At 37.2% G+C, this 16,454-nt stretch overlaps 1 protein-coding gene across 5 annotated transcripts in view; it reads left to right on the forward strand.

The window, feature by feature from the left end:
- The window catches only part of Hmgcll1 (3-hydroxymethyl-3-methylglutaryl-CoA lyase like 1), a 122,279-nt gene that overhangs the window by 67,090 nt on the left and 38,735 nt on the right, over positions 1-16,454 (forward strand). The window lies entirely within an intron of this gene.

A 16,454-nucleotide genomic window follows, 5' to 3' on the forward strand; every position in this document is an offset into this window, starting at 1 on the left:
TTTTTTTTTTTTTTTTTGGTAAGGGGGTTCGAACTTGGGGCCTTACACTTGCAAGGCAGACAATGGAACCACGGAGCTAAATCCCCGGCCCATAAGTAGCATTTCATGTGGTTTTTAAGCATTATTACTACGTTTTTATACTCAGTTAAAGAGACTTATATGATGCTTGGAGCACAAGGTTTTGCCAACTAAAGGTAAAACTGTGAAAGCCCTTGGGTGAGGCTGCAAGTCAGTGTGAGGGCCTCACAGTGCAGAGCTGCTTGGCAGATGCCAGCAGACATGGGAAGAAGGAGCTCTTCAGAGCTTATTTTGACTGTGAAATATGTGCACAAATCCTTACACAGCCTCCAAAAGTAAGTTGGGGCATTCTGGTGAATGCAAAAGAAGAGATGTTATCACCAGGTCTTTTGAGCATGAGAAGTTTTGCAGTGCTCCTTCCCTAGGAAGTCTGGATTCTAAAACAATAGAAGACAGGAGTCCAAAGTGCAATTGCAAATGTGAAGTATTCCTGAGCAAGTTCCTGAAGTGGTCTTGGGCTCTCCCCTCAAACTCCCTCATTTCTTTGTATGGATGTAGAGTTTAAAATCTGAGTAATATTTTAGTTATGTAGCATACTTGTTATTTAATGAATGTAGTTAAATTCTTGGAAATAAAAGGCAACTGTGCAAAATCTGGAGACCCACATTTTTTCTTCTGGGCTCAATATGCCTAAGAATAGCCTGGTATAAAGTAATGCTGAATCCCATGGTGATTTCAGTGGTGAAGGCAGACCCATCTGAGGGCAGGCAGACTTGAGCTCCATATCAATGTTTCAGTTACTGATGCTCTGCAGATACGATGGCAGACTCACAAGATTACCATGGAGCTGAAACATTGTCCTCCTCTAGTGCTGTAAGGTGCTGCTCTCTGTCTGAGTTCCAGGTCATTATCCTTCTGTTTATGCTCTTGCTGTAGACAAACCCATCACATTGCCAGTCACTTGAAAGTATTTTGTGCAGCACATAATACAGGATAACGACAGGGAACAAGTGCCTCAGTGGAATGTGTTGACCACACCATACTTTTACCTCTTCTGTTTGGTGGTGGTGGGACTGGAACCCAGGGCCCTGTGTGCAATAGGTAGGTGCTTTCTCACGGGGTCTCACACTCAGCACTATCATTATATTAGACTGTCCTCTTTCTGGTTATTGAAAAATGGCGAACAACAGTGTGCCTTGTTCTGTTGGCAGCAGCCTCATTTGGCTTATGTCCACTGAGTCTCTTGATTGTGCGGAGAAGCCTTGTGGAGTGATTGGCCTCTGCCCTGTAGGGTTGTGCAAGTGAACCACCATGTGCCGTCCACACAGTGACAGAATTCCATAATGCTGCATTTCTCAAAATGTATGCCCAGCATTAAACAGCGCTTGAATGTAACTAGAATCAGATCTAAGAACAAGAAAGGGGTATGGATGTGTGTGTGCCTGCAAGCTGATGAAACACCACTGGGCAACCAGCTTCAGGGATGAGAGCATCATGCTGGAGGAACGGATAGAAGACTAGTTAATATGCTCAGAGGAAAGCTTGAAACTTCTGAAACTTACCCGGTGAGGTGAATGGCATTCTTCACTCCCACGGAGATGAGGGCTGCTGCAAGACTTAGGCAGCCTGGAACAGCCACACAGGGGGTAGGAAACGACCTTGGACCCCAGTAAGAGGGATGAGATCTGCATGAGGCCAGAACTTCCCAGAACACCACACCCTCAGTCAGGATGAGCCAGAAGAAGCCCTCCCACCGTTGGAGAAGGCGAGTGTTTTCATTTCTCACGGCCTTGCTTGTGGTTGGAGAAGAGACACAGCATCCTCTTTAATACTATATAAACTTTTATAGTCCTGTGTATGGTTTTAGGGTTCAAATTCACATTGCACTGCAGAATTGGGAAGACCTAGGCAGACAAATTATTTTCAGAGAAATGAGGATCAGTAGCTCCATCAGGTGACAAGAATATGTCTTTCTGAAGGAGTGCATCTTCAGCGTGAGCCAAACTGTTTGGAGTGTGTGTGTTGCATGGGTGTGAGTGTTGGTTACTACACAGCATCTGCGACTATGTTTTCTAGGTGACCCCTGTACACACAGGCTCTGTGTATCTATGGCAGCCAGAGGATCTCCTCAGAAAGCAAAAGTTACTTCGCTTTTTTCCTAGTCACCAGTGCACACAGTAGATGAAAGGAGAGCAGTGGTTTGTATAATAAGCAATATCACGGAGTCCAGAAAGAGCGCTACAAATGAACAGTTGAGAAAATGGTCAAAAAGTAGAGTTGAACCGAGAAAATTGGAAATGGAAAAGTTGTGGAGTTTGTGTCACTGCCATTCACTTTCACATAGCACGATAAGATGCAGACATCCTGGTAAAGAAACATTCATTACTATGTTCTTGGGCCTGTCTATAACTGAGAGGAGCTTTGAATGTTTTGGAACTTCATATTTATTAACAACAGCAGAGTGTGGTATTTAATGTCATAGCACGTCTACATGTGTGTGTGTGTGTGTGTGTGTGTGTGTGTGTGTGTGTGTTCTGAGCAGCCCTGACTGAGAGGATACCCTATCTCCTCCCTAATAATGCCAGCAGCATCAACAAAACAAGCAGTTTTAACTTTAGGGGAAGAGAAAAAATGTTTTGGAAAGAAAAAATACCTGTGTTTTGTAAAGGGGAAGTGAGAGAAGTCCAGCTTCATTATGAGCAGGGCCAACCTTGGCTTCAGGAACCAATGATCATTCTTCATTTCTTAAAATGGATCTTTGAAGTGGCTTCTAGTAAAATTGGTAGTAGAGGTGGAGTGGATGTGCTTAGCTTTAATTGAGGCATGGAGAGAGAGTTTGCAGTGCTCCAAACTGGAAGTTAATATTAAAGCAAGGAGACATGTAATAAGTGGAAACTTGGCCTCGATGCTAGGAAACAAATGAGTGTTATAAATGGAACATCCACCCTGGAAAGCACACACTAATCCTTAGTAGAAGATCTTTCTTGGGTTCCTAGGTTTTATTGTAGTTTTTATTACTTAAACATATGCCTTGCAGGGTTAGACGTGGCTGTACATAAGTCCAGAATCCATACTTACCAGATATTATTTAATATAGATATATTATTTTGAGAGTATAGATTTAAATATAGGATATTTTAACCACTCAGAAGCAAAAGAGCATGAAAATGAGGTGACAAAATGTACAACATTTTGGTAATGGAAGAAACTCATATGGCCCAGTATACTTGTCTCGATTTTTTTAAGGTAAAAATTGGATTTCACCCTCCTACATATTCCCCAAGCATCTAAAGAAAGCATCAGCTAACAAATTATTTAATCTACTTAATACTAGACAATTACTCATTTTCCTCCAATGAAATAATTTGAGTCTTCATAATTTGGTAGAAACAGAATAAAGCAAATGAGATCCAATACCTCAAATAATAGCCACACGTCAATAGGTAGCAGAGAGACAAAACAGAACAGGCAATATTTAGATTTCTCATGAAGAAATACTATGCTCCTTTTTTCCCTGCAACTTAATAGACTTTTAGCTATTGTGCCTTCCTTCATAATGTTTTCCATATGTTTATTATTATCTTTTGGAAAGACCAAATTATTAAGCTAATTTTTACATCAAAAGCATTCATATTTTTAAATAGTCCCTTACTAAACCACGTTAAAAATGCCACCAAACAACAAATCTTTCTTCATGCTGTTTGTTTGTGTGGCTCTTAAGAAGATTTTTTTAAAAATCCTGTTGCTGGCCAGATAAACCGGCTTCTCAGTTCTACACTTAGTTACAAAAGATGCAATTGTATCTACTTCCCTGAGTTGTGCAAAAATGAGATGAAATACAGAATTTCTAGAATGAAGACTTGGGAAGAATACACTTAGTTAATTCTATTGCCATCATGATTACAATTGCTATCCTGAATACCTACAAGACTTGCAGCATGAAAGCGCTTTATAAATACATGCATTTAATAGCATTCATTTATTTAATATCTATTAATTAGGTAAATAGAAAACATGCAAAAAAAAAAAGGAAAAATCTGAAAACTTTGTCCCTACTGGTTTCAAAAAAATGCATCATTACTTACTTCACAGATATTTATTTTATCAGGTTCTCTTCTAGATATTAGATTAAGATTTTAAAAGCTCCATTAAATACTACTTTAAAGAAAACTATTTTACTTTAAACAGATTTCTAAGACCTTTCTGATTTTGACATGGTTTTTCTAGCTGTAAAATTAAGTTTTTCCAGTGTAATGTTCTGTTGGAAAGTGATCTTTTCATAATAAGGTAGAAGGATAAGTAAATTACAACCAGAGAAGGAGGAAGATATTCAAGAAAAAGAGGAGGAGAAGGGGGAGGGAAATAGCAGAAGAGAGGGAGGGGGAGGAGTTGAACAGTAAGCGGGGAGAGGTGGAGAAGGAGCGGGAGGAGGAGGTAGAAGAAGAAGTAGGCGGAAGGGGAAGAAGGGCAAAGAGGGAGAGGAGAGTGTGCCCTCCTTACCGGATGCCATGATAGTTACTTCCCCAAATTATGCAAATTACAATGTGATACAAGGTTTCTACAAGGATGTCTTGTATGTTCTGGGATGCATTTCATTGGATTGTTGGATTTCCAAAAGTGATTAACAAAGGTTCCTGGGCTACAGATACCCGAGTCAGAATGATTAACAAATACATTTTTATACGTTGCTGATTGGTTGGATGGCTCATCTCGATGAAGAAAGAGCTGATATTCAGATTTTTTACTTAGTTTATCTCCAAAATCTTTTTATTTGTACAAGCTTCCCTCTAATTTTGGCAAGTTTCTGTCTTCAGAGGCAATATGGTTTTAATCTACTTCCATATATCTAAAGGTATCTAATGAATAGTGGGAAAAAGTTGCTTCTAAGCTGAACAACATTTTAAACTGATATTCGAGTGACCGGCATTTTAAAATAACATATGTCAAATGCTACTGTAATGAGCTAAAAATGAAAGCAGTTAATTTGTTCATAACAGACCATAAACTTGAATCTCACCAAGAAAGAAAACGTGCCTAAGACTGCTTTACAGTCCAGCAGGCTTTCACATACGCAGACCAAATATGCTAGCAGTACAGCCTTCCCTTATCCTGGTTTTTTCCCTGTTAGTCAGAAAAATGAAAACGAGCACTGGACTCATCAGAAGAAGTTTTAGTTTTCTTCTCAGTCATTGTTTTTCTTTTCAGAAATAATTATTTTCTGACTTGTATCAGCCCCTTTGATTTACAATTGATTAGCACTCTGATTAGCAAGGCAGCAAATACCTTGTGATTTCCATTCTCACAAGTCACAGCTCATTGCACCAAGGAAAATCTCTTAATACACGTCAAATAGAGCATCGTACGTGGGATCTAGACTGTTTTAGTCAGCTTTCGCATTGCTGAGACAAAATACCACACACCTGCAAGTTAGAAGGGGAGAGAGCTTTGTTTTGCTTCACAGTTTCTGTAGATTCAGTTCATGGTCAGCAGGCAACAATACAGCGGAAGGGTCTGGGGCAGGAGGCAAAGAGGAAAGGAAAAGGAGGAGCTTGCAGAGTAAAAGACCTCCAAGTCACAACCCTAAATATCTGCCCCTCCCAACCTGGCACCAGCTGAGAAGCTGAGAGTTAGGGGAGAGTTTAGATCTAAACTGTAACACAGAGACTGACTGGCCAGACGTAGATCCCTGGACAGCAGATGTGCACACAAAAGTAGAGTGAAAGGCAGTAAAGCTGAGTGAGAATAAAGGAGAGGATATTGCAGACTGGCAGTTTTTCACTTCTACAAAGCTAAGTTTTGTGATTTTTCTTCACTTAATGAAATTCCCTAGTTTCCTCTCAAAGGGTACATCTAACTATTCACTTAACATTTGTGAGTAAGGTTGCACTGAGTAGGACACTGACTTTCCCATCACCTACAGAATGTGGTGTTAGGAAGGTCTTAACATTCTGCTGGCTTTCCGTTGTCTGTTATGTAAAACAAACTTTTTTATACAAGAAGATAAATCAAAATACATGTACATACTCATTCCATGAAAATGTATCTATTCAGAGCAGATATGGTTGATTTTATTTGCCCTCCTTGGTAATTTTGATTTGACTAGTACAGCCATATTAATTCACAAACTATAGCCATGGATATCTGTGTTTCTGCTACTGAGTGCACTAAGTTACATAGCAATACCCAGCCTCACCTGTTACTGCATTTTCTTTGACTATAATAATGTAAGCTTAGCATCAGGAGGACAGACATACCTCAGTTATCGTATGTTTTCAAAAATAAATTATAAATTTAAAATTAGTCTTTGGCACTGTTATAACCTTCAGAAGAAACCATCCATAACATCTTTACCATCACTTTATTCTCAAGCTCATCTGTCATCTCTTTAGGGTTAAGCTTTGACTTTAACATTATTGACAGTAATTAGGGATGCAAAATGATGTGCTTCCTTCCTGAGCATGAGAGATGGACATTTCAGAGCTCATTACCTTTTACCTTTTGAGCACTTTCACTATCAATTTTCCTAAAATGCTTCATTTTATCATTTTTATCTTGTTTCTACAATGTACTTATCGAATCTTCTTCAACACATGTGGCTTTGATTTGGATTTTTTTTTTTTTGTACCAAGGATTGAACTTGGGACCTTGCACTTGGGAGGCAGTTGGCAGAACTACTGACCAAAATCTCTGGCCCTGATTTGGAAATCTTGTTCTGAGTTATTGTTTCTATAAAAAAATTCATAAAGTCTTTTTGTTTTCTAATTTCTATTTATGTTTCTTTTTCTTTCTTTCATTTTCTCTTTCTTTCATTTTCTTTCTTTTTCTCTTTCTTTCTTTTTGTTTTTCTCTTTCTTTTTCTCTCTTTTTTTTCTTTTCTCTTTTTTTCTTTTTCTTTCCTTTTCTTTTTTTCTTTTTCTTTTTTCTTTTTCTTTCTTTTTCTTTTTTCTTTCACTTTTTCTTTTTCTTTCTTTGTATTTTTCTGTTTCTTTCTTTCTTTCTTTCTTTTTTGACTCAGGGTCTCACTATGTAGTTGAGACTGACCTAGACCTCTAGAACTTGTCACGAGCTGGCAATGCAGAGCACTGTCCAGCAGTGTCTCAAACCTGAAAGAGCAGCGGGGTGGAGATGGGGCAGAGAGAAAGGAAGGATGCCAAGAGTCTGATCAAGGCAACGTTTATTGCAGGCAAGCATCAGCCTTTTAAAGGCACATCAACAGGAAGCACCTGACTCCTACAGATAACATCAGCTCTTTGGCTCTCTGAGTTTCTCCCATGCAGGGTCAAAAACAAGTTTAACACTTGCAGTCCTTAAGAAGGAACAAATGTTAACATATGCTAATTAGGAACATCCTGACCACACATTGTGTCATTGCCTTGATTATAAAGAAAGAAGTTATCTTTCAAATGTCAAATGCCAGTGGGCCATGACTGGCTCCCACAAACCATGTTTCCCACAAGAACTCACTACGTAGCCCAGGCTGGTCTCGAACTCTCAGCGATCCTCTTTGTCAGCCTCTCAAGTGCTAGGATTGCAGGCGTGCGCCACCACGCCTGGCTCGTTTCTTTTTTTATTCATTGTTTATTACTACATTTTAGGCATACAGCACAATGACACTCATCATGGGGAAATTATACCTTTACACACTATGTCTTGGTTCTTACTGTTTCCCCATTCCCCTGCCCTCCTATTGACCCCTTCACCACTCCCTATTTACAAAAACTTTGTTTCCATTTTTTTCTTTTCTCATATTCATTCCTTTCCCATTACTTCTTTCCCCTATACCTCCCAGGAAATTTTGTTCACAAAATTAGCCCTGAATATAACATGATACAGACCTTCCCCTCTAGAATGCTAGTTTGAAATTAGCCAGCTTGGTATTGAATGTAAACTGCTAATCCCATAATTGCCATTTTAACTTAGTGTAATATAATAGGTAATGATTGTATATCTGGCCCTTACACAAACACACACACACACACACAGACAATGATAATTATAATGAACCCCCGCAAAGAATCTATTAACTTTAAATTGTTTAACAGCTTTCTAACATGTTGCTTAAGTACTGCTAGTTCTAGTTGTATCCCAGTGAAAATAATATAAATTGTTAGATCACAGTGGCTCAGACTTATAAAATGACCTCTCTGTTTGGAATATCAGACATATTTAATTGTGTCAGAAAAGTTCAGATTCAAGATAACATCAGCTGAAGATGAGTTCCATAATTGCAGGTTGAAAACTGGATTCCCCATCTGTAAATAACAAAACCCACCCCTTTCATTTTTAAGTGTTACTTTAATATGTAGCTGAATAACAAAACCCACTCCTTTCATTTTTAAGTGTTACTTTAATATGTAGCAGAATCTTCAGTAGAAATTATTTCTGTTAGTTGTGATCATTTAAAATTTTTTAGAACTCAGTAAAGCCAAAAAATTTATTGACTACCTTCTATGTGACAGTGTCGCTGCCATTAATTATTCTGAATAATAAAAAGTAGGGTGAAACACAGTTCTTTTCATTAATGACTTTTTTATCTAGCCAGTAAAATCTGGAAATCTTGTCAAGCTGCTTAGGAAAGAAGACAGGTTATATTCACTCTAGTTAAAAATTTAAGTTATATTACTTTTAATTTTATTTATTATTTATTTTTCTTTTTTTAAAATTAAGTTTATAAATAGCTATCAGAATCTAGTTAAGTTGTTTACAGATTTCCATTACAAATCCTTCAGACTAAGCAAAATTTTTGAATTTTTTTTCTGATTGAACTATTTATAAATCACCCAAGAAAACCTTTGTTTAATTTAAAATACATCATTATGCAAAAAGTTGTACTGTTTTCAATTGTATTTTTTAACACTGAAGGCGATGGACAGCCACCTGGATGTTTTTAAGTGGAGCAGAGCTGACTTGATTAGTGCCTTGTTTTAGGAAGCTCAATCTAAAATAGGTGTGGAGTTGAACTGACGAGGTTATGGTGGAGGAGTGATGGAAAGGAATGGAGTTCAGCGACACCAAGACAAGGAAGAAGAGTGGCGTTAACTTCTTTCTCCTGGTGACAAACGATCAGTGGCTCAATGGCCCGAATGTGAGTGTCCACTCCAAATTCATACACGAGCACTAATCTCAGATGTGGTAGAACTGAGACGTGAGACTTCGGAAAGTTATCAAATCGAGAGACTTTGATAGAAATATAGCATTAACTACGGGAAGGTGATTAATCCTCTGACTGCCTAGAAAGAGGGTGACTAGGGCTAAAGAAAAACAGACAACAGAGACTTGAATAATTTCAAAGTACACAGGGGTCTTTGCCTCATATTGGGCAAAGAAAAAGACACTCTGAGCCAGCCATCATATACTGGATACACAATAATTGGCGGGAGTATCAGGGGTGGCAGTGATCATGCATGGTTGAAGATCTTGTGCCATTGAGGATCTTATGTAGATGAGGATCTTATGTTGATGAAGGTGGTAAGGAGAGCATTCTTACAATCATAGGTGGGATGACTTAAGCTAATAAGGAATTTGTCCCTCCCCAGGTGAAACCTTTCTCTTTTGTTACTACTACTCAGCTTTAAAGAACCAGGATGTAATTTTGCCCTTGAGTTGTCACAGCATCATGGGACCATTGAGGCCTCAGCTGCGAGGCAAAATGGAGTTATGTTTCTGCATGCCATAGTAGATCATATACTAGAGTCAAACTTTAATCATGAAATAGTTTTCCACCAAAATTATGTAGAATGGTTCCCGACAATTAATGTTCTTATAAAATAGCCTCAAGGTATTTCTTTGCTCTTCCTCCAAATGAAGAAACAAATTTCCAGTTACGATCTAATAGCTAAGAAACAGGTCCTGACTAGGCACCTTTACCTTCAACTTCCCAGCCTCCAGAACTGTTAGAAATAAAGCCCTGTTTTTATAAAGTACCCACTTTATGGCACTTTGTTTTAGTAGCCTGATCAGTCTAAGAAACAGGGAAGAAGAGATGCGAGAAACATGCAAGAGGAGTTACTTGATGCAGAGTGGACGTAACTACCGATTTCTCACAAACTGTGTGGAAGGTGAGGGTGATAGAGTGAGGATCAGTGGACTGGGAGACAACTCTGAACTTGCAAACCTAGAAAATTAGGTGGCCATCCTTAGGATGTTTTATCTTTCTGAGGCATAGTCAGATTTACAACAGCAGATGCAGGTGACAGGGGCTACTTGCTGAGGAAGGTCATCCACATTTTTATAAGCTGTATTCCACAGGGTGACAGTTAATCCTGCAGAGTTACCACTCAAAATATCATCAGAGCAGTTTTTAGAGCCTCCTAAGTCCCTTAGGCAAATAAGCATGGCTTGTCTGACAAATACAATAATGTGTACAGTATAAATTCTATACTTATCAATTCATTGTTGGTTAAAGCAGTGTTGTAGTGTTTATTTTTAAATAATTAAAATTATACTGATTTTTAAATATGTGGAAAATACCAAAAAGTACAAAAAAGAAATATTATTTATAATCTGCAAACACAGGAATGGGGAAAAATAAGAACCAAGATATATCAAGTAAAGGTACACATTCCCAATGAAGAATGTCATCTTCTTGTATACCTAAAATGTATCAATAACTTAATGAAGAAAAAAATATTAAAAAAGGTCATTCTCACTCATATATAAACACACACATATATATTTATGCACATATATTTATGAAGATTATGTGAATCAGAAGATGCAAAGTTTTTGGATGTGTAATACAAATGACTCCTGTTACTTAAAAATTTTTACTTTTATACTGGAGCTTGAGCACAGGGCTTTCACACCAAGATATAGCCCCAGGCTTTTGAATACTTTGTTTGGAGATAGTCTCGTTAAGTTGCTAAATTGTCCAGGCAGGCTGAACTCAAACTGGCAGTTCTACTGTCCATATTTCCTAAAGGGCTGGGATTACAGGTATGATGTGATGTTCAGATTCATGGTAGCCAACTATTGCATATATGCCTGTACAGTGTGTATGTTAATGCAGTTTATCCCACTTTTGGTTTTATTATTGCAATTAAATGAGATGAACATTGTTATCCTTCTGTTCATATAGGCAGAGTGGAATTCATGAAGAAGATAGAACAGGGGTATTTTGATGTATTATGTATAGCATTGTCTTCAAAAAAAGCTGTTTTTTTTTGCTTTTATACGCACTAGATTTTTTATAACCTTATTGAATTCAGCAATTTTCACTAATAGAAAATACTGTAATTTGAAATGCATGCCAAGTTGCTGTTAAATTAAGATACCATTTTAATTTGTATTTGCCTTTAATTTATTACGGGTTGAATTGAACAGTCTTTTACAAGTTCACATTTGTAATCCTGTGATAAATGTTCTTCCTGTCCTTTGCCTACTTTTTCTATCGAAGTATCTTTTCTCATCAATTATTTTGTCATAGTTTTACTGGGGATTGAACCCAGGGATGTATGTGGGCTTGGTGAGTTATTTATCTGTTAGTAAATTATCACTTAGGTAGTAAGATACATACCATCTATCTGTATGTATGTATGTATTGTAAAATTATTTTTCAGAGTTCACTTTTTTGGTTCAGTGTATATATATATATATATATATATATACACACTTTAAATTTGTGTTTACTCACTTATGAATTTATTCAGGAGATATATCATGAATGCATACTACCTACGAACCATTTCTCTAGGTAAAAGAAAAATAGAGTTAACATGTCCTCATAGCTCATATTCTTTTCATGGAATACAGATAATTACAAAGCATACATAATATAAAATTCATTTTAGAGAATCTTAAAGGGTGATAAAGGAAACAAAGGAAAGAAAAATACAGCAGAATACAAGGACAGGAATTTTGGGCCATGGGGAATGGGCCAAGGGGTTGAGGAGGAGGCAATTTTAAGGAGAGACAAGCACAGAACTGAAGGACATGAGAATGTGACTGTGCCTCACCTTTGGGGGAAGAGCATTTCAGACTAGGGAACATTCACAGCAAGGGTGCTACAGTGCATCCACCAGACAGCAGCGTGGTCAGTGTGGCTGGGGGCAGCGAGCAGGGTGACAGCAGATCCTCGCGGGCTAGTGTGAGGCTCTTCACTTTTACTCTGAGTGAAACCGGGACACTGCAGGGTTCGAGCACATCTATGTTGCTTTTTAACAGGAGTGGGTGCAAGAGAGGTGAAACTGGAGGCAGGGGCACAAGTTAGCAAGGAAGCAATGGTAATAGTTAAACCCATAAATGAAAAGGATTTGAACTGCTGAGAAGATTCTGGGTATATTTTGCAATGCGAATTGATTATTAATAATGACTAGATACTGTGTCTAATAGGGAAGGGAAGGGATCACGCTTGTACCAGTGTTCACACATGCAGCTACTAGGGTGGAGCTGGCATCAACTGAGATTAAGAAGGCTGTGAGCAGACAACATTTGAAAGTGAAAATTACAACCTCAGCTGGGGTGTGATATATTCAAGAAATGCATTAAACAGCTAAATGAAGATGTAAAGTAGGCATTGTGTATACATGGATGCTCAAGTCCCCTATGTAAAATGGCCTGGTGTTTGCACATAACTTACACACATCCTCCATATACTTTATCATCTCCGCATTCCTAACGATACATAATACAACATGCACACTGAGTGAATATCCATACTGTACTACATTTTCAGTAAAGAAACCATTGTCCTTGTGTTGTCACAAGTATCAGGATCCCATTCTTTCAATTCCAGTGCATATATGGACTACATTTTCTCTAGCTGCTTATCCATTCATGGACTTAGCAGGGTGCCAATCCTGGCTGCTCTCAGTAGTGCTGCGGTGTCAGGCATCTCTAACAGGAATGCAGATACCTCTTTGAAACAATGATTTCACTTTCCTTAGATCTTGATGAATGTGGCTTTATATCAGATATAAATCTGATGTAGCGCAGCAACTTTTTTTTCAAACTCTTGATTATTATGTATCTACTTATTTTAACAAATTTAATTTTAGCTAAGTATGTTTAACAACCCTCCCCCAGATATCCTCTTCACAAAATGCATACATTTAGAGATGATTTATTTAGTAACAATACTATTTTACCATACAACTAGTATGTGCACTTTTTACTTATTTGAATTATTTTTTGTATAAAAATGATAATATGCTTATTTTCTTTCTGTAGAAAGAACTTAGATTTCCCTCTATTTAATGTAGCACATGCTTTTGTTTTTCTTCTTAATTTCAATTGTATTCTTCTTTCAGGATTTTATCAATCTTCCCATCCTTCATTCAAAAATCATAAGTCTCTCCAAGGTTCATTTCCATCCCAAATAGAACTCTAAAAACATTTTAGAACATTGTTGGTTTTATTAGTATATAAAACCTTTAAATCTATTTATATTAAGTATATGAGTACCTTGAGCAATTTCTCAAACCTTTCATTACAGGATGTGGAAAATATTTTTTATGACATCAATTTTCAGAGGTAAAAAAGTTGAGGTTTAAAGAGGATGGTTTGAGAATTAGGTTTCTTTCACTTTGATCTCACAGTAACTACAGATAACTAAAAAAAGCACACGTTTCTTAGTAAAATATTTTCAGCTCTGTAAACATTCTTAGAGGAAACATTTTCATCAGTAAGCAACATCCACTTGCAGATGAAGTTTCCAAATTAAAGGCATACTGGTGTTTATACTCTGCAAGGAAAGATAGTGGTATTTATATTTCTCCATAAATATTTTGGAACACTTGCCCTTGAAAATACACAAGAAAACAGACCTTATAGTAAAAAAAATTATTAGTGTCTACTTCAGCTATTAGAAGATCAACAAGATTATTTTAAAAGGGCATCTCTAGATGGGTCTTCTAAATTTGAAATATTGAATGATTACTTACTGAAATTGTGAGGATCCCCATTGAAAGTCTTGTTTTATGGTGGAATTTTAATGAAGAGCTAACTTGTTTATAAAGTGAGTTCATATTCTTGATGGCAAAAAATACCCACTAGGACAAGGGTACAAGTAACTCCCAGAGCAGGGCATGTGTTGTTAAGCAGACACAGGCTGGGCAGGTTCTCACAGCTTAACTCACATTTATGGCCTTGCCCAACTTACTTGTCTTACCTTCAAACCTTCCCACTTCCATACAGTAAACTGGCGTTTTCCATTTTTTATTCAAAGAATTGTTGAATGTCATTAGGTGAGTTTCTGCTGTGTGTAGCCTGTTTACTATAAGAATGAAAAAGTTATGGATATAAAGAAAAATAGAGAGGATGAGATTACAGGAAGATTCCTTTTTGCGTGAGTTAAATGAATAGATTGAATATATCAGAGGGTTAGTCATTTCGTTATTAAACTTCCCTGTATATTATTAAGATTCCATATTTCAAATGTATCCTATACATTTAAACACATCTCAGCATGTATTATAATGCAAATGCATAAATACAAGCACACTGAAAGGAAAAATGCAGAGTTACAGGCATAGAAAGTATTCTGGCTCTCAGCAGTTGCCAGATTGACAGCAGAGATGCAAAAATTGGTTGGCAAAGGGGCCCCCTGTTCACAGGAAGAGATCCACCTCCGAAGCCCAGGTCTGGTGAGGATGGCCCTACATCATTAAACTCAGCCTCTTCAGTTGAAAAACTTGAGCGTTCGCTGGGTGATGATCTCTGAGATCTTTTAGCTTAGACTTAGATTGATTTTTCAAAACAACTCACTTGAGTGACACAGACTTCCATTCATTGTCAGGTGACAGACAAAGGGCGTGATTAAGAGGCAGAAGGACACTGGGGACTTTTGTCATTATTTTTTCTGAATTTGGTTGAAAGTTGGTAATGCACCGATGGCGAACCTTTTAGAGGCAAGTGTCTAGACTGGAACCCAAAACTCACTTATTTATTGCAAAGTGCCTACACTGCAACTAAACTCAAATACTGAAGTCTTAGTTTAGAAAAAGCAATTCATACATTGACATTCTTTGCCTTAAAAGAAAAACACAATAACAGAACTTTCCGCGATGCCAACAGACACTCCCTTATGCTTTTCCAAGCATGCACACGGCCCCTGTGCGAGGCTGTCTGATGCGCTGCCGAAGGGGTGATGCCAAGCTCTCCTCGGACAAGAGGGCTCTGCTGCCTGTGTGCACCCGTGCCCTGAGTTCGCCTCCACTGTGATAGGGAATCAACTTCTCAAGGGAGATTTTCCCCCAACACACTGCATTTATGTCTTTACTATAGACATGAGTTGGTTGACATGAAATTCCCATTCAGCTGGCTTAGTGCCATAGAAGAATAGCTTAAATAAAGGCTAGCTGAGCAAGACGTTCACGTCAAATGCACGTTTTGATTCCACACAGACAAGGAGATTGATCTGCACAGGTCCATCACTAATAACTTGGGTGTTTTGTTGTATCATTAAAGAAATAAACATATAGGTAAAGCATATAGATTTTATGTGATTACCATCTGGTAATCTTGTTTTTAGATTTCTTCTAAATAGTTCCATCTTTGAGAATTACCTTTTAGGTTATATGGACGATTTTGGCAGTGCATTTAAAACATTATTTTACATAATATGCGTGTTCTTTATATCCCATTCACCCAAAGTTGATACTTTTAAAATATAGATTGTTCTATGCAATATTTGATAGAGCATGTGTGTCTCATTTATATACTGTTCTATACATTTTTTATTTCTCTATTTTAAAAATGTATGGGGAAGGGTGAATGTAGCTTGGTGGTAGTAATCTTGCCTAGTGTTTTGGTCCCCACCATTGAAAAATGAGTATATATACGAAATCCAGCTAGATTTCTTTCTAGCTCTTTCAAGGAGGTTTTTGTTATGTTTCATTTCTCCATGAACTGTTTCTCATTGCCTTGTTTTTGATATTGTAGGGAGTGAAGAGGAGATAAATAAAAAAGAACCCAACATCACAGACATAGCAGAGATCAACACATAGCAAAGGATCATTATGAAAAGGTTATGCCAGCATATTTAAATCTTAGGTGAAAAAAAATCATAAAATGATATAAATTATCAGAAATCAAAAAGAATAAATACTACCTACCAAATCAGTAATTTACATTTTTCACCATGAGTACAGTAAGGTCATATGTTTTTTATGGATTGATCATATTGAAATAAAAGAAGAAAATATTTCTAGTATTACATAAACCTTTTCAGAGGATTTTGAAAACTTGAATCTATCCATTCAACTTTACTACCTATACAGCTAATATTTTAGTTTACAAATGAGACAGACGCTAAATAAAAAAAAAATTATGACTACTCTCGTTCATGAACAGTGGTGTCAGATCCTAAACAAGATGTTAGTAAACCAGATCACCTACTGTATATAAAAGATGACATATAAAAAAGAAATTTGTTTTATTCCAGGATTCAAGTTTGGTTTAACATTGGAAAGTTTATTTGAACTTACAATCATTAAAGA

Source organism: Fukomys damarensis, unplaced genomic scaffold (genome assembly GCF_012274545.1).
Source record: "Fukomys damarensis isolate Sample0158 unplaced genomic scaffold, DMR_v1.0_HiC HiC_scaffold_14, whole genome shotgun sequence".
NCBI lineage: Eukaryota > Metazoa > Chordata > Mammalia > Rodentia > Bathyergidae > Fukomys > Fukomys damarensis.